The sequence below is a fragment of the Schistocerca gregaria genome, unplaced genomic scaffold (assembly GCF_023897955.1).
Source record: "Schistocerca gregaria isolate iqSchGreg1 unplaced genomic scaffold, iqSchGreg1.2 ptg000733l, whole genome shotgun sequence".
Taxonomy (NCBI): domain Eukaryota; kingdom Metazoa; phylum Arthropoda; class Insecta; order Orthoptera; family Acrididae; genus Schistocerca; species Schistocerca gregaria.
This window is the reverse complement of record NW_026062110.1, coordinates 32,125-55,884: the sequence shown is the minus strand read 5'-3', so window position 1 is coordinate 55,884 and position 23,760 is coordinate 32,125. Positions and strand designations below refer to the sequence as shown.

Here is a 23,760-nt window from a genome sequence, read left to right as displayed (position 1 = left end):
TTTTCCCACCATGCCGAACACGACAGGGTGGACTTCTCAGCGGAAGTCAGTCCTGCGTCTAGTTACAGTGCATCGCCCTGGAAGCGGCGTGGACCCGCGTTCGGATGCGCGGGCGGGCAGGGCGCCTGCAGCAGGGTCGCTTCGGCCTCTGGTGGCAGCAGGGGCGGCAACGCATCGCGACACAGGATGCGTGCAGCGGAATGCGGCGGTGGTGGTGTAACGGTCAGCATGGTTGCTTCCCAAGCAGTTGATCCGGGTTCGATTCCCGGCCACCGCAAGAGGGCTGTCGTTTTTGCGTAGCGCAATAGTGTGTGTTCAACACCATGCGATCCTCGAAATTGCCAAGTGTCGCTGCACAAGTAGTATCTGCTCGTCTCTCGCCTCGTTGCAGCTAAGTGGGCGGCCCCTTCATCGTGTGTCGACTTGGCCCGACTTTGCTCGACTGCCGCTCGCTGCCGCTCGGCGGCAGGGCCAATATGACAGAAGCAGTACGACAATCGGCTGCGAGAAACACGCTAATCAAGACTACCTTTCCTTTCCAATTCGAAAAGCTAAATTTTCATTTACAAATTTCGGAATTCTCACTGCTCCCCTACAGTGTTATCTACGATATTTGAGAAATTATCTGTGGATTCGTACGGTTCTGTTACTGCCAAAGTCGTTCCTGCACTTTACGTTCGCTCTTTTTGCAAAGAACCTCTTTAAATTTTGGATCCTATGTTCGTTAACGTAATTTAAATTGCTGTGGGAGGCATCATAGCACATCAACACTGTAACACAAAAGGGGGAGAGTGGGGGTGAAAGGGGAAAGGTCCAATAGCACGCAGAGATCCCGCCTATCACCCATGTAATCACTAACCACGCCCACCTCTGCTTAACTTCATTAATCGAAAGGGAGCCGGCCGTTGGCGACCCCTGAGCGAAACGTTCAGACTTGTAGCTCGATGTGCAGATCATTTGGAATCTACGTGGCAGAGTCTCGCGGGAGACTGCATTTCCTATTAGCGGAGAAAGTGGGATGGCCTGTGGAGGGATCGAACCCATGACCTTCTCGTTACCAGCACGACGCTATACCCCACAGGGCTAACGAGCCACGCAACACTGTCGCATCAGCAGTCCAAAACCGCAAAATCATCTCCTCTTCCTTAAAAACGGCCCCGCCAATCACGTGAGCATGTATCTCTTTTCCTTGACTTTCTCTCACCTTATACTTGGAACCCAGAGCAGCAACACCACGAAGACGAAAAACGGCCCTGAGAAGATTTCTCATCTCAGCCTGGAAAATTGACGTTCCGCTACCAGTAATCGAACCCTGGCCTCCTGTGTGAAAGCCAGGTATCCTAGCCACTAGACCATACCGGACATACCTCAAGTATCAGCTACGTGTGAATGGGTCCAGAAATATTTCTCCTCCACGAACTTTACGGCCGAATCTGGCGACAACGCTGAACTCTGTCCGCCACCACGATCCCGCTTACTCACTCCCAAAGCGCCCAAGACATACTACACAAACATCGCTTTCAGTCTCAAGTGTAAGTAGCAAAACTATAATTAGTAATAACTGGAAACAAACACTCTCACGTTGACGCAAAGGAGCCTGGGTGGTAATAAACTGTAAACACGGCTTTACCTCGCAAAAGCTATGCTGTGCGTTTCACTGTCGTGGAGAGAAAATGAGATGGCTGGGGTGAGGGTCGAACGTACGCCCTTGAGAAGACGTCACGCGCTGCCCACTGCGACAGGGAAGCACACAGGAATTCTTTTCCCACCATGCCGAACACGACAGGGTGGACTTCTCAGCGGAAGTCAGTCCTGCGTCTAGTTACAGTGCATCGCCCTGGAAGCGGCGTGGACCCGCGTTCGGATGCGCGGGCGGGCAGGGCGCCTGCAGCAGGGTCGCTTCGGCCTCTGGTGGCAGCAGGGGCGGCAACGCATCGCGACACAGGATGCGTGCAGCGGAATGCAGCGGTGGTGGTGTAACGGTCAGCATGGTTGCTTCCCAAGCAGTTGATCCGGGTTCGATTCCCGGCCACCGCAAGAGGGCTGTCGTTTTTGCGTAGCGCAATAGTGTGTGTTCAACACCATGCGATCCTCGAAATTGCCAAGTGTCGCTGCACAAGTAGTATCTGCTCGTCTCTCGCCTCGTTGCAGCTAAGTGGGCGGCCCCTTCATCGTGTGTCGACTTGGCCCGACTTTGCTCGACTGCCGCTCGCTGCCGCTCGGCGGTAGGGCCAATATGACAGAAGCAGTACGACAATCGGCTGCGAGAAACACGCTAATCAAGACTACCTTTCCTTTCCAATTCGAAAAGCTAAATTTTCATTTACAAATTTCGGAATTCTCACTGCTCCCCTACAGTGTTATCTACGATATTTGAGAAATTATCTGTGGATTCGTACGGTTCTGTTACTGCCAAAGTCGTTCCTGCACTTTACGTTCGCTCTTTTTGCAAAGAACCTCTTTAAATTTTGGATCCTATGTTCGTTAACGTAATTTAAATTGCTGTGGGAGGCATCATAGCACATCAACACTGTAACACAAAAGGGGGAGAGTGGGGGTGAAAGGGGAAAGGTCCAATAGCACGCAGAGATCCCGCCTATCACCCATGTAATCACTAACCACGCCCACCTCTGCTTAACTTCATTAATCGAAAGGGAGCCGGCCGTTGGCGACCCCTGAGCGAAACGTTCAGACTTGTAGCTCGATGTGCAGATCATTTGGAATCTACGTGGCAGAGTCTCGCGGGAGACTGCATTTCCTATTAGCGGAGAAAGTGGGATGGCCTGTGGAGGGATCGAACCCATGACCTTCTCGTTACCAGCACGACGCTATACCCCACAGGGCTAACGAGCCACGCAACACTGTCGCATCAGCAGTCCAAAACCGCAAAATCATCTCCTCTTCCTTAAAAACGGCCCCGCCAATCACGTGAGCATGTATCTCTTTTCCTTGACTTTCTCTCACCTTATACTTGGAACCCAGAGCAGCAACACCACGAAGACGAAAAACGGCCCTGAGAAGATTTCTCATCTCAGCCTGGAAAATTGACGTTCCGCTACCAGTAATCGAACCCTGGCCTCCTGTGTGAAAGCCAGGTATCCTAGCCACTAGACCATACCGGACATACCTCAAGTATCAGCTACGTGTGAATGGGTCCAGAAATATTTCTCCTCCACGAACTTTACGGCCGAATCTGGCGACAACGCTGAACTCTGTCCGCCACCACGATCCCGCTTACTCACTCCCAAAGCGCCCAAGACATACTACACAAACATCGCTTTCAGTCTCAAGTGTAAGTAGCAAAACTATAATTAGTAATAACTGGAAACAAACACTCTCACGTTGACGCAAAGGAGCCTGGGTGGTAATAAACTGTAAACACGGCTTTACCTCGCAAAAGCTATGCTGTGCGTTTCACTGTCGTGGAGAGAAAATGAGATGGCTGGGGTGAGGGTCGAACGTACGCCCTTGAGAAGACGTCACGCGCTGCCCACTGCGACAGGGAAGCACACAGGAATTCTTTTCCCACCATGCCGAACACGACAGGGTGGACTTCTCAGCGGAAGTCAGTCCTGCGTCTAGTTACAGTGCATCGCCCTGGAAGCGGCGTGGACCCGCGTTCGGATGCGCGGGCGGGCAGGGCGCCTGCAGCAGGGTCGCTTCGGCCTCTGGTGGCAGCAGGGGCGGCAACGCATCGCGACACAGGATGCGTGCAGCGGAATGCAGCGGTGGTGGTGTAACGGTCAGCATGGTTGCTTCCCAAGCAGTTGATCCGGGTTCGATTCCCGGCCACCGCAAGAGGGCTGTCGTTTTTGCGTAGCGCAATAGTGTGTGTTCAACACCATGCGATCCTCGAAATTGCCAAGTGTCGCTGCACAAGTAGTATCTGCTCGTCTCTCGCCTCGTTGCAGCTAAGTGGGCGGCCCCTTCATCGTGTGTCGACTTGGCCCGACTTTGCTCGACTGCCGCTCGCTGCCGCTCGGCGGTAGGGCCAATATGACAGAAGCAGTACGACAATCGGCTGCGAGAAACACGCTAATCAAGACTACCTTTCCTTTCCAATTCGAAAAGCTAAATTTTCATTTACAAATTTCGGAATTCTCACTGCTCCCCTACAGTGTTATCTACGATATTTGAGAAATTATCTGTGGATTCGTACGGTTCTGTTACTGCCAAAGTCGTTCCTGCACTTTACGTTCGCTCTTTTTGCAAAGAACCTCTTTAAATTTTGGATCCTATGTTCGTTAACGTAATTTAAATTGCTGTGGGAGGCATCATAGCACATCAACACTGTAACACAAAAGGGGGAGAGTGGGGGTGAAAGGGGAAAGGTCCAATAGCACGCAGAGATCCCGCCTATCACCCATGTAATCACTAACCACGCCCACCTCTGCTTAACTTCATTAATCGAAAGGGAGCCGGCCGTTGGCGACCCCTGAGCGAAACGTTCAGACTTGTAGCTCGATGTGCAGATCATTTGGAATCTACGTGGCAGAGTCTCGCGGGAGACTGCATTTCCTATTAGCGGAGAAAGTGGGATGGCCTGTGGAGGGATCGAACCCATGACCTTCTCGTTACCAGCACGACGCTATACCCCACAGGGCTAACGAGCCACGCAACACTGTCGCATCAGCAGTCCAAAACCGCAAAATCATCTCCTCTTCCTTAAAAACGGCCCCGCCAATCACGTGAGCATGTATCTCTTTTCCTTGACTTTCTCTCACCTTATACTTGGAACCCAGAGCAGCAACACCACGAAGACGAAAAACGGCCCTGAGAAGATTTCTCATCTCAGCCTGGAAAATTGACGTTCCGCTACCAGTAATCGAACCCTGGCCTCCTGTGTGAAAGCCAGGTATCCTAGCCACTAGACCATACCGGACATACCTCAAGTATCAGCTACGTGTGAATGGGTCCAGAAATATTTCTCCTCCACGAACTTTACGGCCGAATCTGGCGACAACGCTGAACTCTGTCCGCCACCACGATCCCGCTTACTCACTCCCAAAGCGCCCAAGACATACTACACAAACATCGCTTTCAGTCTCAAGTGTAAGTAGCAAAACTATAATTAGTAATAACTGGAAACAAACACTCTCACGTTGACGCAAAGGAGCCTGGGTGGTAATAAACTGTAAACACGGCTTTACCTCGCAAAAGCTATGCTGTGCGTTTCACTGTCGTGGAGAGAAAATGAGATGGCTGGGGTGAGGGTCGAACGTACGCCCTTGAGAAGACGTCACGCGCTGCCCACTGCGACAGGGAAGCACACAGGAATTCTTTTCCCACCATGCCGAACACGACAGGGTGGACTTCTCAGCGGAAGTCAGTCCTGCGTCTAGTTACAGTGCATCGCCCTGGAAGCGGCGTGGACCCGCGTTCGGATGCGCGGGCGGGCAGGGCGCCTGCAGCAGGGTCGCTTCGGCCTCTGGTGGCAGCAGGGGCGGCAACGCATCGCGACACAGGATGCGTGCAGCGGAATGCAGCGGTGGTGGTGTAACGGTCAGCATGGTTGCTTCCCAAGCAGTTGATCCGGGTTCGATTCCCGGCCACCGCAAGAGGGCTGTCGTTTTTGCGTAGCGCAATAGTGTGTGTTCAACACCATGCGATCCTCGAAATTGCCAAGTGTCGCTGCACAAGTAGTATCTGCTCGTCTCTCGCCTCGTTGCAGCTAAGTGGGCGGCCCCTTCATCGTGTGTCGACTTGGCCCGACTTTGCTCGACTGCCGCTCGCTGCCGCTCGGCGGTAGGGCCAATATGACAGAAGCAGTACGACAATCGGCTGCGAGAAACACGCTAATCAAGACTACCTTTCCTTTCCAATTCGAAAAGCTAAATTTTCATTTACAAATTTCGGAATTCTCACTGCTCCCCTACAGTGTTATCTACGATATTTGAGAAATTATCTGTGGATTCGTACGGTTCTGTTACTGCCAAAGTCGTTCCTGCACTTTACGTTCGCTCTTTTTGCAAAGAACCTCTTTAAATTTTGGATCCTATGTTCGTTAACGTAATTTAAATTGCTGTGGGAGGCATCATAGCACATCAACACTGTAACACAAAAGGGGGAGAGTGGGGGTGAAAGGGGAAAGGTCCAATAGCACGCAGAGATCCCGCCTATCACCCATGTAATCACTAACCACGCCCACCTCTGCTTAACTTCATTAATCGAAAGGGAGCCGGCCGTTGGCGACCCCTGAGCGAAACGTTCAGACTTGTAGCTCGATGTGCAGATCATTTGGAATCTACGTGGCAGAGTCTCGCGGGAGACTGCATTTCCTATTAGCGGAGAAAGTGGGATGGCCTGTGGAGGGATCGAACCCATGACCTTCTCGTTACCAGCACGACGCTATACCCCACAGGGCTAACGAGCCACGCAACACTGTCGCATCAGCAGTCCAAAACCGCAAAATCATCTCCTCTTCCTTAAAAACGGCCCCGCCAATCACGTGAGCATGTATCTCTTTTCCTTGACTTTCTCTCACCTTATACTTGGAACCCAGAGCAGCAACACCACGAAGACGAAAAACGGCCCTGAGAAGATTTCTCATCTCAGCCTGGAAAATTGACGTTCCGCTACCAGTAATCGAACCCTGGCCTCCTGTGTGAAAGCCAGGTATCCTAGCCACTAGACCATACCGGACATACCTCAAGTATCAGCTACGTGTGAATGGGTCCAGAAATATTTCTCCTCCACGAACTTTACGGCCGAATCTGGCGACAACGCTGAACTCTGTCCGCCACCACGATCCCGCTTACTCACTCCCAAAGCGCCCAAGACATACTACACAAACATCGCTTTCAGTCTCAAGTGTAAGTAGCAAAACTATAATTAGTAATAACTGGAAACAAACACTCTCACGTTGACGCAAAGGAGCCTGGGTGGTAATAAACTGTAAACACGGCTTTACCTCGCAAAAGCTATGCTGTGCGTTTCACTGTCGTGGAGAGAAAATGAGATGGCTGGGGTGAGGGTCGAACGTACGCCCTTGAGAAGACGTCACGCGCTGCCCACTGCGACAGGGAAGCACACAGGAATTCTTTTCCCACCATGCCGAACACGACAGGGTGGACTTCTCAGCGGAAGTCAGTCCTGCGTCTAGTTACAGTGCATCGCCCTGGAAGCGGCGTGGACCCGCGTTCGGATGCGCGGGCGGGCAGGGCGCCTGCAGCAGGGTCGCTTCGGCCTCTGGTGGCAGCAGGGGCGGCAACGCATCGCGACACAGGATGCGTGCAGCGGAATGCAGCGGTGGTGGTGTAACGGTCAGCATGGTTGCTTCCCAAGCAGTTGATCCGGGTTCGATTCCCGGCCACCGCAAGAGGGCTGTCGTTTTTGCGTAGCGCAATAGTGTGTGTTCAACACCATGCGATCCTCGAAATTGCCAAGTGTCGCTGCACAAGTAGTATCTGCTCGTCTCTCGCCTCGTTGCAGCTAAGTGGGCGGCCCCTTCATCGTGTGTCGACTTGGCCCGACTTTGCTCGACTGCCGCTCGCTGCCGCTCGGCGGTAGGGCCAATATGACAGAAGCAGTACGACAATCGGCTGCGAGAAACACGCTAATCAAGACTACCTTTCCTTTCCAATTCGAAAAGCTAAATTTTCATTTACAAATTTCGGAATTCTCACTGCTCCCCTACAGTGTTATCTACGATATTTGAGAAATTATCTGTGGATTCGTACGGTTCTGTTACTGCCAAAGTCGTTCCTGCACTTTACGTTCGCTCTTTTTGCAAAGAACCTCTTTAAATTTTGGATCCTATGTTCGTTAACGTAATTTAAATTGCTGTGGGAGGCATCATAGCACATCAACACTGTAACACAAAAGGGGGAGAGTGGGGGTGAAAGGGGAAAGGTCCAATAGCACGCAGAGATCCCGCCTATCACCCATGTAATCACTAACCACGCCCACCTCTGCTTAACTTCATTAATCGAAAGGGAGCCGGCCGTTGGCGACCCCTGAGCGAAACGTTCAGACTTGTAGCTCGATGTGCAGATCATTTGGAATCTACGTGGCAGAGTCTCGCGGGAGACTGCATTTCCTATTAGCGGAGAAAGTGGGATGGCCTGTGGAGGGATCGAACCCATGACCTTCTCGTTACCAGCACGACGCTATACCCCACAGGGCTAACGAGCCACGCAACACTGTCGCATCAGCAGTCCAAAACCGCAAAATCATCTCCTCTTCCTTAAAAACGGCCCCGCCAATCACGTGAGCATGTATCTCTTTTCCTTGACTTTCTCTCACCTTATACTTGGAACCCAGAGCAGCAACACCACGAAGACGAAAAACGGCCCTGAGAAGATTTCTCATCTCAGCCTGGAAAATTGACGTTCCGCTACCAGTAATCGAACCCTGGCCTCCTGTGTGAAAGCCAGGTATCCTAGCCACTAGACCATACCGGACATACCTCAAGTATCAGCTACGTGTGAATGGGTCCAGAAATATTTCTCCTCCACGAACTTTACGGCCGAATCTGGCGACAACGCTGAACTCTGTCCGCCACCACGATCCCGCTTACTCACTCCCAAAGCGCCCAAGACATACTACACAAACATCGCTTTCAGTCTCAAGTGTAAGTAGCAAAACTATAATTAGTAATAACTGGAAACAAACACTCTCACGTTGACGCAAAGGAGCCTGGGTGGTAATAAACTGTAAACACGGCTTTACCTCGCAAAAGCTATGCTGTGCGTTTCACTGTCGTGGAGAGAAAATGAGATGGCTGGGGTGAGGGTCGAACGTACGCCCTTGAGAAGACGTCACGCGCTGCCCACTGCGACAGGGAAGCACACAGGAATTCTTTTCCCACCATGCCGAACACGACAGGGTGGACTTCTCAGCGGAAGTCAGTCCTGCGTCTAGTTACAGTGCATCGCCCTGGAAGCGGCGTGGACCCGCGTTCGGATGCGCGGGCGGGCAGGGCGCCTGCAGCAGGGTCGCTTCGGCCTCTGGTGGCAGCAGGGGCGGCAACGCATCGCGACACAGGATGCGTGCAGCGGAATGCAGCGGTGGTGGTGTAACGGTCAGCATGGTTGCTTCCCAAGCAGTTGATCCGGGTTCGATTCCCGGCCACCGCAAGAGGGCTGTCGTTTTTGCGTAGCGCAATAGTGTGTGTTCAACACCATGCGATCCTCGAAATTGCCAAGTGTCGCTGCACAAGTAGTATCTGCTCGTCTCTCGCCTCGTTGCAGCTAAGTGGGCGGCCCCTTCATCGTGTGTCGACTTGGCCCGACTTTGCTCGACTGCCGCTCGCTGCCGCTCGGCGGTAGGGCCAATATGACAGAAGCAGTACGACAATCGGCTGCGAGAAACACGCTAATCAAGACTACCTTTCCTTTCCAATTCGAAAAGCTAAATTTTCATTTACAAATTTCGGAATTCTCACTGCTCCCCTACAGTGTTATCTACGATATTTGAGAAATTATCTGTGGATTCGTACGGTTCTGTTACTGCCAAAGTCGTTCCTGCACTTTACGTTCGCTCTTTTTGCAAAGAACCTCTTTAAATTTTGGATCCTATGTTCGTTAACGTAATTTAAATTGCTGTGGGAGGCATCATAGCACATCAACACTGTAACACAAAAGGGGGAGAGTGGGGGTGAAAGGGGAAAGGTCCAATAGCACGCAGAGATCCCGCCTATCACCCATGTAATCACTAACCACGCCCACCTCTGCTTAACTTCATTAATCGAAAGGGAGCCGGCCGTTGGCGACCCCTGAGCGAAACGTTCAGACTTGTAGCTCGATGTGCAGATCATTTGGAATCTACGTGGCAGAGTCTCGCGGGAGACTGCATTTCCTATTAGCGGAGAAAGTGGGATGGCCTGTGGAGGGATCGAACCCATGACCTTCTCGTTACCAGCACGACGCTATACCCCACAGGGCTAACGAGCCACGCAACACTGTCGCATCAGCAGTCCAAAACCGCAAAATCATCTCCTCTTCCTTAAAAACGGCCCCGCCAATCACGTGAGCATGTATCTCTTTTCCTTGACTTTCTCTCACCTTATACTTGGAACCCAGAGCAGCAACACCACGAAGACGAAAAACGGCCCTGAGAAGATTTCTCATCTCAGCCTGGAAAATTGACGTTCCGCTACCAGTAATCGAACCCTGGCCTCCTGTGTGAAAGCCAGGTATCCTAGCCACTAGACCATACCGGACATACCTCAAGTATCAGCTACGTGTGAATGGGTCCAGAAATATTTCTCCTCCACGAACTTTACGGCCGAATCTGGCGACAACGCTGAACTCTGTCCGCCACCACGATCCCGCTTACTCACTCCCAAAGCGCCCAAGACATACTACACAAACATCGCTTTCAGTCTCAAGTGTAAGTAGCAAAACTATAATTAGTAATAACTGGAAACAAACACTCTCACGTTGACGCAAAGGAGCCTGGGTGGTAATAAACTGTAAACACGGCTTTACCTCGCAAAAGCTATGCTGTGCGTTTCACTGTCGTGGAGAGAAAATGAGATGGCTGGGGTGAGGGTCGAACGTACGCCCTTGAGAAGACGTCACGCGCTGCCCACTGCGACAGGGAAGCACACAGGAATTCTTTTCCCACCATGCCGAACACGACAGGGTGGACTTCTCAGCGGAAGTCAGTCCTGCGTCTAGTTACAGTGCATCGCCCTGGAAGCGGCGTGGACCCGCGTTCGGATGCGCGGGCGGGCAGGGCGCCTGCAGCAGGGTCGCTTCGGCCTCTGGTGGCAGCAGGGGCGGCAACGCATCGCGACACAGGATGCGTGCAGCGGAATGCAGCGGTGGTGGTGTAACGGTCAGCATGGTTGCTTCCCAAGCAGTTGATCCGGGTTCGATTCCCGGCCACCGCAAGAGGGCTGTCGTTTTTGCGTAGCGCAATAGTGTGTGTTCAACACCATGCGATCCTCGAAATTGCCAAGTGTCGCTGCACAAGTAGTATCTGCTCGTCTCTCGCCTCGTTGCAGCTAAGTGGGCGGCCCCTTCATCGTGTGTCGACTTGGCCCGACTTTGCTCGACTGCCGCTCGCTGCCGCTCGGCGGTAGGGCCAATATGACAGAAGCAGTACGACAATCGGCTGCGAGAAACACGCTAATCAAGACTACCTTTCCTTTCCAATTCGAAAAGCTAAATTTTCATTTACAAATTTCGGAATTCTCACTGCTCCCCTACAGTGTTATCTACGATATTTGAGAAATTATCTGTGGATTCGTACGGTTCTGTTACTGCCAAAGTCGTTCCTGCACTTTACGTTCGCTCTTTTTGCAAAGAACCTCTTTAAATTTTGGATCCTATGTTCGTTAACGTAATTTAAATTGCTGTGGGAGGCATCATAGCACATCAACACTGTAACACAAAAGGGGGAGAGTGGGGGTGAAAGGGGAAAGGTCCAATAGCACGCAGAGATCCCGCCTATCACCCATGTAATCACTAACCACGCCCACCTCTGCTTAACTTCATTAATCGAAAGGGAGCCGGCCGTTGGCGACCCCTGAGCGAAACGTTCAGACTTGTAGCTCGATGTGCAGATCATTTGGAATCTACGTGGCAGAGTCTCGCGGGAGACTGCATTTCCTATTAGCGGAGAAAGTGGGATGGCCTGTGGAGGGATCGAACCCATGACCTTCTCGTTACCAGCACGACGCTATACCCCACAGGGCTAACGAGCCACGCAACACTGTCGCATCAGCAGTCCAAAACCGCAAAATCATCTCCTCTTCCTTAAAAACGGCCCCGCCAATCACGTGAGCATGTATCTCTTTTCCTTGACTTTCTCTCACCTTATACTTGGAACCCAGAGCAGCAACACCACGAAGACGAAAAACGGCCCTGAGAAGATTTCTCATCTCAGCCTGGAAAATTGACGTTCCGCTACCAGTAATCGAACCCTGGCCTCCTGTGTGAAAGCCAGGTATCCTAGCCACTAGACCATACCGGACATACCTCAAGTATCAGCTACGTGTGAATGGGTCCAGAAATATTTCTCCTCCACGAACTTTACGGCCGAATCTGGCGACAACGCTGAACTCTGTCCGCCACCACGATCCCGCTTACTCACTCCCAAAGCGCCCAAGACATACTACACAAACATCGCTTTCAGTCTCAAGTGTAAGTAGCAAAACTATAATTAGTAATAACTGGAAACAAACACTCTCACGTTGACGCAAAGGAGCCTGGGTGGTAATAAACTGTAAACACGGCTTTACCTCGCAAAAGCTATGCTGTGCGTTTCACTGTCGTGGAGAGAAAATGAGATGGCTGGGGTGAGGGTCGAACGTACGCCCTTGAGAAGACGTCACGCGCTGCCCACTGCGACAGGGAAGCACACAGGAATTCTTTTCCCACCATGCCGAACACGACAGGGTGGACTTCTCAGCGGAAGTCAGTCCTGCGTCTAGTTACAGTGCATCGCCCTGGAAGCGGCGTGGACCCGCGTTCGGATGCGCGGGCGGGCAGGGCGCCTGCAGCAGGGTCGCTTCGGCCTCTGGTGGCAGCAGGGGCGGCAACGCATCGCGACACAGGATGCGTGCAGCGGAATGCAGCGGTGGTGGTGTAACGGTCAGCATGGTTGCTTCCCAAGCAGTTGATCCGGGTTCGATTCCCGGCCACCGCAAGAGGGCTGTCGTTTTTGCGTAGCGCAATAGTGTGTGTTCAACACCATGCGATCCTCGAAATTGCCAAGTGTCGCTGCACAAGTAGTATCTGCTCGTCTCTCGCCTCGTTGCAGCTAAGTGGGCGGCCCCTTCATCGTGTGTCGACTTGGCCCGACTTTGCTCGACTGCCGCTCGCTGCCGCTCGGCGGTAGGGCCAATATGACAGAAGCAGTACGACAATCGGCTGCGAGAAACACGCTAATCAAGACTACCTTTCCTTTCCAATTCGAAAAGCTAAATTTTCATTTACAAATTTCGGAATTCTCACTGCTCCCCTACAGTGTTATCTACGATATTTGAGAAATTATCTGTGGATTCGTACGGTTCTGTTACTGCCAAAGTCGTTCCTGCACTTTACGTTCGCTGTTTTTGCAAAGAACCTCTTTAAATTTTGGATCCTATGTTCGTTAACGTAATTTAAATTGCTGTGGGAGGCATCATAGCACATCAACACTGTAACACAAAAGGGGGAGAGTGGGGGTGAAAGGGGAAAGGTCCAATAGCACGCAGAGATCCCGCCTATCACCCATGTAATCACTAACCACGCCCACCTCTGCTTAACTTCATTAATCGAAAGGGAGCCGGCCGTTGGCGACCCCTGAGCGAAACGTTCAGACTTGTAGCTCGATGTGCAGATCATTTGGAATCTACGTGGCAGAGTCTCGCGGGAGACTGCATTTCCTATTAGCGGAGAAAGTGGGATGGCCTGTGGAGGGATCGAACCCATGACCTTCTCGTTACCAGCACGACGCTATACCCCACAGGGCTAACGAGCCACGCAACACTGTCGCATCAGCAGTCCAAAACCGCAAAATCATCTCCTCTTCCTTAAAAACGGCCCCGCCAATCACGTGAGCATGTATCTCTTTTCCTTGACTTTCTCTCACCTTATACTTGGAACCCAGAGCAGCAACACCACGAAGACGAAAAACGGCCCTGAGAAGATTTCTCATCTCAGCCTGGAAAATTGACGTTCCGCTACCAGTAATCGAACCCTGGCCTCCTGTGTGAAAGCCAGGTATCCTAGCCACTAGACCATACCGGACATACCTCAAGTATCAGCTACGTGTGAATGGGTCCAGAAATATTTCTCCTCCACGAACTTTACGGCCGAATCTGGCGACAACGCTGAACTCTGTCCGCCACCACGATCCCGCTTACTCACTCCCAAAGCGCCCAAGACATACTACACAAACATCGCTTTCAGTCTCAAGTGTAAGTAGCAAAACTATAATTAGTAATAACTGGAAACAAACACTCTCACGTTGACGCAAAGGAGCCTGGGTGGTAATAAACTGTAAACACGGCTTTACCTCGCAAAAGCTATGCTGTGCGTTTCACTGTCGTGGAGAGAAAATGAGATGGCTGGGGTGAGGGTCGAACGTACGCCCTTGAGAAGACGTCACGCGCTGCCCACTGCGACAGGGAAGCACACAGGAATTCTTTTCCCACCATGCCGAACACGACAGGGTGGACTTCTCAGCGGAAGTCAGTCCTGCGTCTAGTTACAGTGCATCGCCCTGGAAGCGGCGTGGACCCGCGTTCGGATGCGCGGGCGGGCAGGGCGCCTGCAGCAGGGTCGCTTCGGCCTCTGGTGGCAGCAGGGGCGGCAACGCATCGCGACACAGGATGCGTGCAGCGGAATGCAGCGGTGGTGGTGTAACGGTCAGCATGGTTGCTTCCCAAGCAGTTGATCCGGGTTCGATTCCCGGCCACCGCAAGAGGGCTGTCGTTTTTGCGTAGCGCAATAGTGTGTGTTCAACACCATGCGATCCTCGAAATTGCCAAGTGTCGCTGCACAAGTAGTATCTGCTCGTCTCTCGCCTCGTTGCAGCTAAGTGGGCGGCCCCTTCATCGTGTGTCGACTTGGCCCGACTTTGCTCGACTGCCGCTCGCTGCCGCTCGGCGGTAGGGCCAATATGACAGAAGCAGTACGACAATCGGCTGCGAGAAACACGCTAATCAAGACTACCTTTCCTTTCCAATTCGAAAAGCTAAATTTTCATTTACAAATTTCGGAATTCTCACTGCTCCCCTACAGTGTTATCTACGATATTTGAGAAATTATCTGTGGATTCGTACGGTTCTGTTACTGCCAAAGTCGTTCCTGCACTTTACGTTCGCTGTTTTTGCAAAGAACCTCTTTAAATTTTGGATCCTATGTTCGTTAACGTAATTTAAATTGCTGTGGGAGGCATCATAGCACATCAACACTGTAACACAAAAGGGGGAGAGTGGGGGTGAAAGGGGAAAGGTCCAATAGCACGCAGAGATCCCGCCTATCACCCATGTAATCACTAACCACGCCCACCTCTGCTTAACTTCATTAATCGAAAGGGAGCCGGCCGTTGGCGACCCCTGAGCGAAACGTTCAGACTTGTAGCTCGATGTGCAGATCATTTGGAATCTACGTGGCAGAGTCTCGCGGGAGACTGCATTTCCTATTAGCGGAGAAAGTGGGATGGCCTGTGGAGGGATCGAACCCATGACCTTCTCGTTACCAGCACGACGCTATACCCCACAGGGCTAACGAGCCACGCAACACTGTCGCATCAGCAGTCCAAAACCGCAAAATCATCTCCTCTTCCTTAAAAACGGCCCCGCCAATCACGTGAGCATGTATCTCTTTTCCTTGACTTTCTCTCACCTTATACTTGGAACCCAGAGCAGCAACACCACGAAGACGAAAAACGGCCCTGAGAAGATTTCTCATCTCAGCCTGGAAAATTGACGTTCCGCTACCAGTAATCGAACCCTGGCCTCCTGTGTGAAAGCCAGGTATCCTAGCCACTAGACCATACCGGACATACCTCAAGTATCAGCTACGTGTGAATGGGTCCAGAAATATTTCTCCTCCACGAACTTTACGGCCGAATCTGGCGACAACGCTGAACTCTGTCCGCCACCACGATCCCGCTTACTCACTCCCAAAGCGCCCAAGACATACTACACAAACATCGCTTTCAGTCTCAAGTGTAAGTAGCAAAACTATAATTAGTAATAACTGGAAACAAACACTCTCACGTTGACGCAAAGGAGCCTGGGTGGTAATAAACTGTAAACACGGCTTTACCTCGCAAAAGCTATGCTGTGCGTTTCACTGTCGTGGAGAGAAAATGAGATGGCTGGGGTGAGGGTCGAACGTACGCCCTTGAGAAGACGTCACGCGCTGCCCACTGCGACAGGGAAGCACACAGGAATTCTTTTCCCACCATGCCGAACACGACAGGGTGGACTTCTCAGCGGAAGTCAGTCCTGCGTCTAGTTACAGTGCATCGCCCTGGAAGCGGCGTGGACCCGCGTTCGGATGCGCGGGCGGGCAGGGCGCCTGCAGCAGGGTCGCTTCGGCCTCTGGTGGCAGCAGGGGCGGCAACGCATCGCGACACAGGATGCGTGCAGCGGAATGCAGCGGTGGTGGTGTAACGGTCAGCATGGTTGCTTCCCAAGCAGTTGATCCGGGTTCGATTCCCGGCCACCGCAAGAGGGCTGTCGTTTTTGCGTAGCGCAATAGTGTGTGTTCAACACCATGCGATCCTCGAAATTGCCAAGTGTCGCTGCACAAGTAGTATCTGCTCGTCTCTCGCCTCGTTGCAGCTAAGTGGGCGGCCCCTTCATCGTGTGTCGACTTGGCCCGACTTTGCTCGACTGCCGCTCGCTGCCGCTCGGCGGTAGGGCCAATATGACAGAAGCAGTACGACAATCGGCTGCGAGAAACACGCTAATCAAGACTACCTTTCCTTTCCAATTCGAAAAGCTAAATTTTCATTTACAAATTTCGGAATTCTCACTGCTCCCCTACAGTGTTATCTACGATATTTGAGAAATTATCTGTGGATTCGTACGGTTCTGTTACTGCCAAAGTCGTTCCTGCACTTTACGTTCGCTCTTTTTGCAAAGAACCTCTTTAAATTTTGGATCCTATGTTCGTTAACGTAATTTAAATTGCTGTGGGAGGCATCATAGCACATCAACACTGTAACACAAAAGGGGGAGAGTGGGGGTGAAAGGGGAAAGGTCCAATAGCACGCAGAGATCCCGCCTATCACCCATGTAATCACTAACCACGCCCACCTCTGCTTAACTTCATTAATCGAAAGGGAGCCGGCCGTTGGCGACCCCTGAGCGAAACGTTCAGACTTGTAGCTCGATGTGCAGATCATTTGGAATCTACGTGGCAGAGTCTCGCGGGAGACTGCATTTCCTATTAGCGGAGAAAGTGGGATGGCCTGTGGAGGGATCGAACCCATGACCTTCTCGTTACCAGCACGACGCTATACCCCACAGGGCTAACGAGCCACGCAACACTGTCGCATCAGCAGTCCAAAACCGCAAAATCATCTCCTCTTCCTTAAAAACGGCCCCGCCAATCACGTGAGCATGTATCTCTTTTCCTTGACTTTCTCTCACCTTATACTTGGAACCCAGAGCAGCAACACCACGAAGACGAAAAACGGCCCTGAGAAGATTTCTCATCTCAGCCTGGAAAATTGACGTTCCGCTACCAGTAATCGAACCCTGGCCTCCTGTGTGAAAGCCAGGTATCCTAGCCACTAGACCATACCGGACATACCTCAAGTATCAGCTACGTGTGAATGGGTCCAGAAATATTTCTCCTCCACGAACTTTACGGCCGAATCTGGCGACAACGCTGAACTCTGTCCGCCACCACGATCCCGCTTACTCACTCCCAAAGCGCCCAAGACATACTACACAAACATCGCTTTCAGTCTCAAGTGTAAGTAGCAAAACTATAATTAGTAATAACTGGAAACAAACACTCTCACGTTGACGCAAAGGAGCCTGGGTGGTAATAAACTGTAAACACGGCTTTACCTCGCAAAAGCTATGCTGTGCGTTTCACTGTCGTGGAGAGAAAATGAGATGGCTGGGGTGAGGGTCGAACGTACGCCCTTGAGAAGACGTCACGCGCTGCCCACTGCGACAGGGAAGCACACAGGAATTCTTTTCCCACCATGCCGAACACGACAGGGTGGACTTCTCAGCGGAAGTCAGTCCTGCGTCTAGTTACAGTGCATCGCCCTGGAAGCGGCGTGGACCCGCGTTCGGATGCGCGGGCGGGCAGGGCGCCTGCAGCAGGGTCGCTTCGGCCTCTGGTGGCAGCAGGGGCGGCAACGCATCGCGACACAGGATGCGTGCAGCGGAATGCAGCGGTGGTGGTGTAACGGTCAGCATGGTTGCTTCCCAAGCAGTTGATCCGGGTTCGATTCCCGGCCACCGCAAGAGGGCTGTCGTTTTTGCGTAGCGCAATAGTGTGTGTTCAACACCATGCGATCCTCGAAATTGCCAAGTGTCGCTGCACAAGTAGTATCTGCTCGTCTCTCGCCTCGTTGCAGCTAAGTGGGCGGCCCCTTCATCGTGTGTCGACTTGGCCCGACTTTGCTCGACTGCCGCTCGCTGCCGCTCGGCGGTAGGGCCAATATGACAGAAGCAGTACGACAATCGGCTGCGAGAAACACGCTAATCAAGACTACCTTTCCTTTCCAATTCGAAAAGCTAAATTTTCATTTACAAATTTCGGAATTCTCACTGCTCCCCTACAGTGTTATCTACGATATTTGAGAAATTATCTGTGGATTCGTACGGTTCTGTTACTGCCAAAGTCGTTCCTGCACTTTACGTTCGCTCTTTTTGCAAAGAACCTCTTTAAATTTTGGATCCTATGTTCGTTAACGTAATTTAAATTGCTGTGGGAGGCATCATAGCACATCAACACTGTAACACAAAAGGGGGAGAGTGGGGGTGAAAGGGGAAAGGTCCAATAGCACGCAGAGATCCCGCCTATCACCCATGTAATCACTAACCACGCCCACCTCTGCTTAACTTCATTAATCGAAAGGGAGCCGGCCGTTGGCGACCCCTGAGCGAAACGTTCAGACTTGTAGCTCGATGTGCAGATCATTTGGAATCTACGTGGCAGAGTCTCGCGGGAGACTGCATTTCCTATTAGCGGAGAAAGTGGGATGGCCTGTGGAGGGATCGAACCCATGACCTTCTCGTTACCAGCACGACGCTATACCCCACAGGGCTAACGAGCCACGCAACACTGTCGCATCAGCAGTCCAAAACCGCAAAATCATCTCCTCTTCCTTAAAAACGGCCCCGCCAATCACGTGAGCATGTATCTCTTTTCCTTGACTTTCTCTCACCTTATACTTGGAACCCAGAGCAGCAACACCACGAAGACGAAAAACGGCCCTGAGAAGATTTCTCATCTCAGCCTGGAAAATTGACGTTCCGCTACCAGTAATCGAACCCTGGCCTCCTGTGTGAAAGCCAGGTATCCTAGCCACTAGACCATACCGGACATACCTCAAGTATCAGCTACGTGTGAATGGGTCCAGAAATATTTCTCCTCCACGAACTTTACGGCCGAATCTGGCGACAACGCTGAACTCTGTCCGCCACCACGATCCCGCTTACTCACTCCCAAAGCGCCCAAGACATACTACACAAACATCGCTTTCAGTCTCAAGTGTAAGTAGCAAAACTATAATTAGTAATAACTGGAAACAAACACTCTCACGTTGACGCAAAGGAGCCTGGGTGGTAATAAACTGTAAACACGGCTTTACCTCGCAAAAGCTATGCTGTGCGTTTCACTGTCGTGGAGAGAAAATGAGATGGCTGGGGTGAGGGTCGAACGTACGCCCTTGAGAAGACGTCACGCGCTGCCCACTGCGACAGGGAAGCACACAGGAATTCTTTTCCCACCATGCCGAACACGACAGGGTGGACTTCTCAGCGGAAGTCAGTCCTGCGTCTAGTTACAGTGCATCGCCCTGGAAGCGGCGTGGACCCGCGTTCGGATGCGCGGGCGGGCAGGGCGCCTGCAGCAGGGTCGCTTCGGCCTCTGGTGGCAGCAGGGGCGGCAACGCATCGCGACACAGGATGCGTGCAGCGGAATGCAGCGGTGGTGGTGTAACGGTCAGCATGGTTGCTTCCCAAGCAGTTGATCCGGGTTCGATTCCCGGCCACCGCAAGAGGGCTGTCGTTTTTGCGTAGCGCAATAGTGTGTGTTCAACACCATGCGATCCTCGAAATTGCCAAGTGTCGCTGCACAAGTAGTATCTGCTCGTCTCTCGCCTCGTTGCAGCTAAGTGGGCGGCCCCTTCATCGTGTGTCGACTTGGCCCGACTTTGCTCGACTGCCGCTCGCTGCCGCTCGGCGGTAGGGCCAATATGACAGAAGCAGTACGACAATCGGCTGCGAGAAACACGCTAATCAAGACTACCTTTCCTTTCCAATTCGAAAAGCTAAATTTTCATTTACAAATTTCGGAATTCTCACTGCTCCCCTACAGTGTTATCTACGATATTTGAGAAATTATCTGTGGATTCGTACGGTTCTGTTACTGCCAAAGTCGTTCCTGCACTTTACGTTCGCTCTTTTTGCAAAGAACCTCTTTAAATTTTGGATCCTATGTTCGTTAACGTAATTTAAATTGCTGTGGGAGGCATCATAGCACATCAACACTGTAACACAAAAGGGGGAGAGTGGGGGTGAAAGGGGAAAGGTCCAATAGCACGCAGAGATCCCGCCTATCACCCATGTAATCACTAACCACGCCCACCTCTGCTTAACTTCATTAATCGAAAGGGAGCCGGCCGTTGGCGACCCCTGAGCGAAACGTTCAGACTTGTAGCTCGATGTGCAGATCATTTGGAATCTACGTGGCAGAGTCTCGCGGGAGACTGCATTTCCTATTAGCGGAGAAAGTGGGATGGCCTGTGGAGGGATCGAACCCATGACCTTCTCGTTACCAGCACGACGCTATACCCCACAGGGCTAACGAGCCACGCAACACTGTCGCATCAGCAGTCCAAAACCGCAAAATCATCTCCTCTTCCTTAAAAACGGCCCCGCCAATCACGTGAGCATGTATCTCTTTTCCTTGACTTTCTCTCACCTTATACTTGGAACCCAGAGCAGCAACACCACGAAGACGAAAAACGGCCCTGAGAAGATTTCTCATCTCAGCCTGGAAAATTGACGTTCCGCTACCAGTAATCGAACCCTGGCCTCCTGTGTGAAAGCCAGGTATCCTAGCCACTAGACCATACCGGACATACCTCAAGTATCAGCTACGTGTGAATGGGTCCAGAAATATTTCTCCTCCACGAACTTTACGGCCGAATCTGGCGACAACGCTGAACTCTGTCCGCCACCACGATCCCGCTTACTCACTCCCAAAGCGCCCAAGACATACTACACAAACATCGCTTTCAGTCTCAAGTGTAAGTAGCAAAACTATAATTAGTAATAACTGGAAACAAACACTCTCACGTTGACGCAAAGGAGCCTGGGTGGTAATAAACTGTAAACACGGCTTTACCTCGCAAAAGCTATGCTGTGCGTTTCACTGTCGTGGAGAGAAAATGAGATGGCTGGGGTGAGGGTCGAACGTACGCCCTTGAGAAGACGTCACGCGCTGCCCACTGCGACAGGGAAGCACACAGGAATTCTTTTCCCACCATGCCGAACACGACAGGGTGGACTTCTCAGCGGAAGTCAGTCCTGCGTCTAGTTACAGTGCATCGCCCTGGAAGCGGCGTGGACCCGCGTTCGGATGCGCGGGCGGGCAGGGCGCCTGCAGCAGGGTCGCTTCGGCCTCTGGTGGCAGCAGGGGCGGCAACGCATCGCGACACAGGATGCGTGCAGCGGAATGCAGCGGTGGTGGTGTAACGGTCAGCATGGTTGCTTCCCAAGCAGTTGATCCGGGTTCGATTCCCGGCCACCGCAAGAGGGCTGTCGTTTTTGCGTAGCGCAATAGTGTGTGTTCAACACCATGCGATCCTCGAAATTGCCAAGTGTCGCTGCACAAGTAGTATCTGCTCGTCTCTCGCCTCGTTGCAGCTAAGTGGGCGGCCCCTTCATCGTGTGTCGACTTGGCCCGACTTTGCTCGACTGCCGCTCGCTGCCGCTCGGCGGTAGGGCCAATATGACAGAAGCAGTACGACAATCGGCTGCGAGAAACACGCTAATCAAGACTACCTTTCCTTTCCAATTCGAAAAGCTAAATTTTCATTTACAAATTTCGGAATTCTCACTGCTCCCCTACAGTGTTATCTACGATATTTGAGAAATTATCTGTGGATTCGTACGGTTCTGTTACTGCCAAAGTCGTTCCTGCACTTTACGTTCGCTCTTTTTGCAAAGAACCTCTTTAAATTTTGGATCCTATGTTCGTTAACGTAATTTAAATTGCTGTGGGAGGCATCATAGCACATCAACACTGTAACACAAAAGGGGGAGAGTGGGGGTGAAAGGGGAAAGGTCCAATAGCACGCAGAGATCCCGCATATCACCCATGTAATCACTAACCACGCCCACCTCTGCTTAACTTCATTAATCGAAAGGGAGCCGGCCGTTGGCGACCCCTGAGCGAAACGTTCAGACTTGTAGCTCGATGTGCAGATCATTTGGAATCTACGTGGCAGAGTCTCGCGGGAGACTGCATTTCCTATTAGCGGAGAAAGTGGGATGGCCTGTGGAGGGATCGAACCCATGACCTTCTCGTTACCAGCACGACGCTATACCCCACAGGGCTAACGAGCCACGCAACACTGTCGCATCAGCAGTCCAAAACCGCAAAATCATCTCCTCTTCCTTAAAAACGGCCCCGCCAATCACGTGAGCATGTATCTCTTTTCCTTGACTTTCTCTCACCTTATACTTGGAACCCAGAGCAGCAAAACCACGAAGACGAAAAACGGCCCTGAGAAGATTTCTCATCTCAGCCTGGAAAATTGACGTTCCGCTACCAGTAATCGAACCCTGGCCTCCTGTGTGAAAGCCAGGTATCCTAGCCACTAGACCATACCGGACATACCTCAAGTATCAGCTACGTGTGAATGGGTCCAGAAATATTTCTCCTCCACGAACTTTACGGCCGAATCTGGCGACAACGCTGAACTCTGTCCGCCACCACGATCCCGCTTACTCACTCCCAAAGCGCCCAAGACATACTACACAAACATCGCTTTCAGTCTCAAGTGTAAGTAGCAAAACTATAATTAGTAATAACTGGAAACAAACACTCTCACGTTGACGCAAAGGAGCCTGGGTGGTAATAAACTGTAAACACGGCTTTACCTCGCAAAAGCTATGCTGTGCGTTTCACTGTCGTGGAGAGAAAATGAGATGGCTGGGGTGAGGGTCGAACGTACGCCCTTGAGAAGACGTCACGCGCTGCCCACTGCGACAGGGAAGCACACAGGAATTCTTTTCCCACCATGCCGAACACGACAGGGTGGACTTCTCAGCGGAAGTCAGTCCTGCGTCTAGTTACAGTGCATCGCCCTGGAAGCGGCGTGGACCCGCGTTCGGATGCGCGGGCGGGCAGGGCGCCTGCAGCAGGGTCGCTTCGGCCTCTGGTGGCAGCAGGGGCGGCAACGCATCGCGACACAGGATGCGTGCAGCGGAATGCAGCGGTGGTGGTGTAACGGTCAGCATGGTTGCTTCCCAAGCAGTTGATCCGGGTTCGATTCCCGGCCACCGCAAGAGGGCTGTCGTTTTTGCGTAGCGCAATAGTGTGTGTTCAACACCATGCGATCCTCGAAATTGCCAAGTGTCGCTGCACAAGTAGTATCTGCTCGTCTCTCGCCTCGTTGCAGCTAAGTGGGCGGCCCCTTCATCGTGTGTCGACTTGGCCCGACTTTGCTCGACTGCCGCTCGCTGCCGCTCGGCGGTAGGGCCAATATGACAGAAGCAGTACGACAATCGGCTGCGAGAAACACGCTAATCAAGACTACCTTTCCTTTCCAATTCGAAAAGCTAAATTTTCATTTACAAATTTCGGAATTCTCACTGCTCCCCTACAGTGTTATCTACGATATTTGAGAAATTATCTGTGGATTCGTACGGTTCTGTTACTGCCAAAGTCGTTCCTGCACTTTACGTTCGCTCTTTTTGCAAAGAACCTCTTTAAATTTTGGATCCTATGTTCGTTAACGTAATTTAAATTGCTGTGGGAGGCATCATAGCACATCAACACTGTAACACAAAAGGGGGAGAGTGGGGGTGAAAGGGGAAAGGTCCAATAGCACGCAGAGATCCCGCATATCACCCATGTAATCACTAACCACGCCCACCTCTGCTTAACT

At 51.9% G+C, this 23,760-nt stretch overlaps 14 non-coding genes across 14 annotated transcripts; all 14 read left to right on the top strand.

Annotated features, from left to right (window-relative positions):
- The first annotated feature begins 205 nt into the window (after nucleotides 1–205).
- On the top strand, nucleotides 206–277 carry Trnag-ccc (transfer RNA glycine (anticodon CCC)). Its single transcript has one exon. It is a non-coding gene; the product is annotated as a tRNA-Gly (tRNA).
- Nucleotides 278–1,965: 1,688 nt separating this feature from the next.
- On the top strand, nucleotides 1,966–2,037 carry Trnag-ccc (transfer RNA glycine (anticodon CCC)). The gene has a single exon. It is a non-coding gene; the product is annotated as a tRNA-Gly (tRNA).
- A 1,688-nt stretch (nucleotides 2,038–3,725) lies between these two features.
- Trnag-ccc (transfer RNA glycine (anticodon CCC)) lies at nucleotides 3,726–3,797 on the top strand. Its single transcript has one exon. It is a non-coding gene; the product is annotated as a tRNA-Gly (tRNA).
- A 1,688-nt stretch (nucleotides 3,798–5,485) lies between these two features.
- Trnag-ccc (transfer RNA glycine (anticodon CCC)) lies at nucleotides 5,486–5,557 on the top strand. Its single transcript has one exon. It is a non-coding gene; the product is annotated as a tRNA-Gly (tRNA).
- A 1,688-nt stretch (nucleotides 5,558–7,245) lies between these two features.
- On the top strand, nucleotides 7,246–7,317 carry Trnag-ccc (transfer RNA glycine (anticodon CCC)). Its single transcript has one exon. It is a non-coding gene; the product is annotated as a tRNA-Gly (tRNA).
- A 1,688-nt stretch (nucleotides 7,318–9,005) lies between these two features.
- Nucleotides 9,006–9,077, top strand: Trnag-ccc (transfer RNA glycine (anticodon CCC)). The gene has a single exon. It is a non-coding gene; the product is annotated as a tRNA-Gly (tRNA).
- A 1,688-nt stretch (nucleotides 9,078–10,765) lies between these two features.
- Trnag-ccc (transfer RNA glycine (anticodon CCC)) lies at nucleotides 10,766–10,837 on the top strand. The gene has a single exon. It is a non-coding gene; the product is annotated as a tRNA-Gly (tRNA).
- Nucleotides 10,838–12,525: 1,688 nt separating this feature from the next.
- Nucleotides 12,526–12,597, top strand: Trnag-ccc (transfer RNA glycine (anticodon CCC)). The gene has a single exon. It is a non-coding gene; the product is annotated as a tRNA-Gly (tRNA).
- A 1,688-nt stretch (nucleotides 12,598–14,285) lies between these two features.
- Trnag-ccc (transfer RNA glycine (anticodon CCC)) lies at nucleotides 14,286–14,357 on the top strand. Its single transcript has one exon. It is a non-coding gene; the product is annotated as a tRNA-Gly (tRNA).
- Nucleotides 14,358–16,045: 1,688 nt separating this feature from the next.
- Nucleotides 16,046–16,117, top strand: Trnag-ccc (transfer RNA glycine (anticodon CCC)). Its single transcript has one exon. It is a non-coding gene; the product is annotated as a tRNA-Gly (tRNA).
- A 1,688-nt stretch (nucleotides 16,118–17,805) lies between these two features.
- Nucleotides 17,806–17,877, top strand: Trnag-ccc (transfer RNA glycine (anticodon CCC)). Its single transcript has one exon. It is a non-coding gene; the product is annotated as a tRNA-Gly (tRNA).
- A 1,688-nt stretch (nucleotides 17,878–19,565) lies between these two features.
- On the top strand, nucleotides 19,566–19,637 carry Trnag-ccc (transfer RNA glycine (anticodon CCC)). Its single transcript has one exon. It is a non-coding gene; the product is annotated as a tRNA-Gly (tRNA).
- A 1,688-nt stretch (nucleotides 19,638–21,325) lies between these two features.
- Nucleotides 21,326–21,397, top strand: Trnag-ccc (transfer RNA glycine (anticodon CCC)). Its single transcript has one exon. It is a non-coding gene; the product is annotated as a tRNA-Gly (tRNA).
- Nucleotides 21,398–23,085: 1,688 nt separating this feature from the next.
- Trnag-ccc (transfer RNA glycine (anticodon CCC)) lies at nucleotides 23,086–23,157 on the top strand. The gene has a single exon. It is a non-coding gene; the product is annotated as a tRNA-Gly (tRNA).
- The last annotated feature ends 603 nt before the right edge of the window (nucleotides 23,158–23,760 follow it).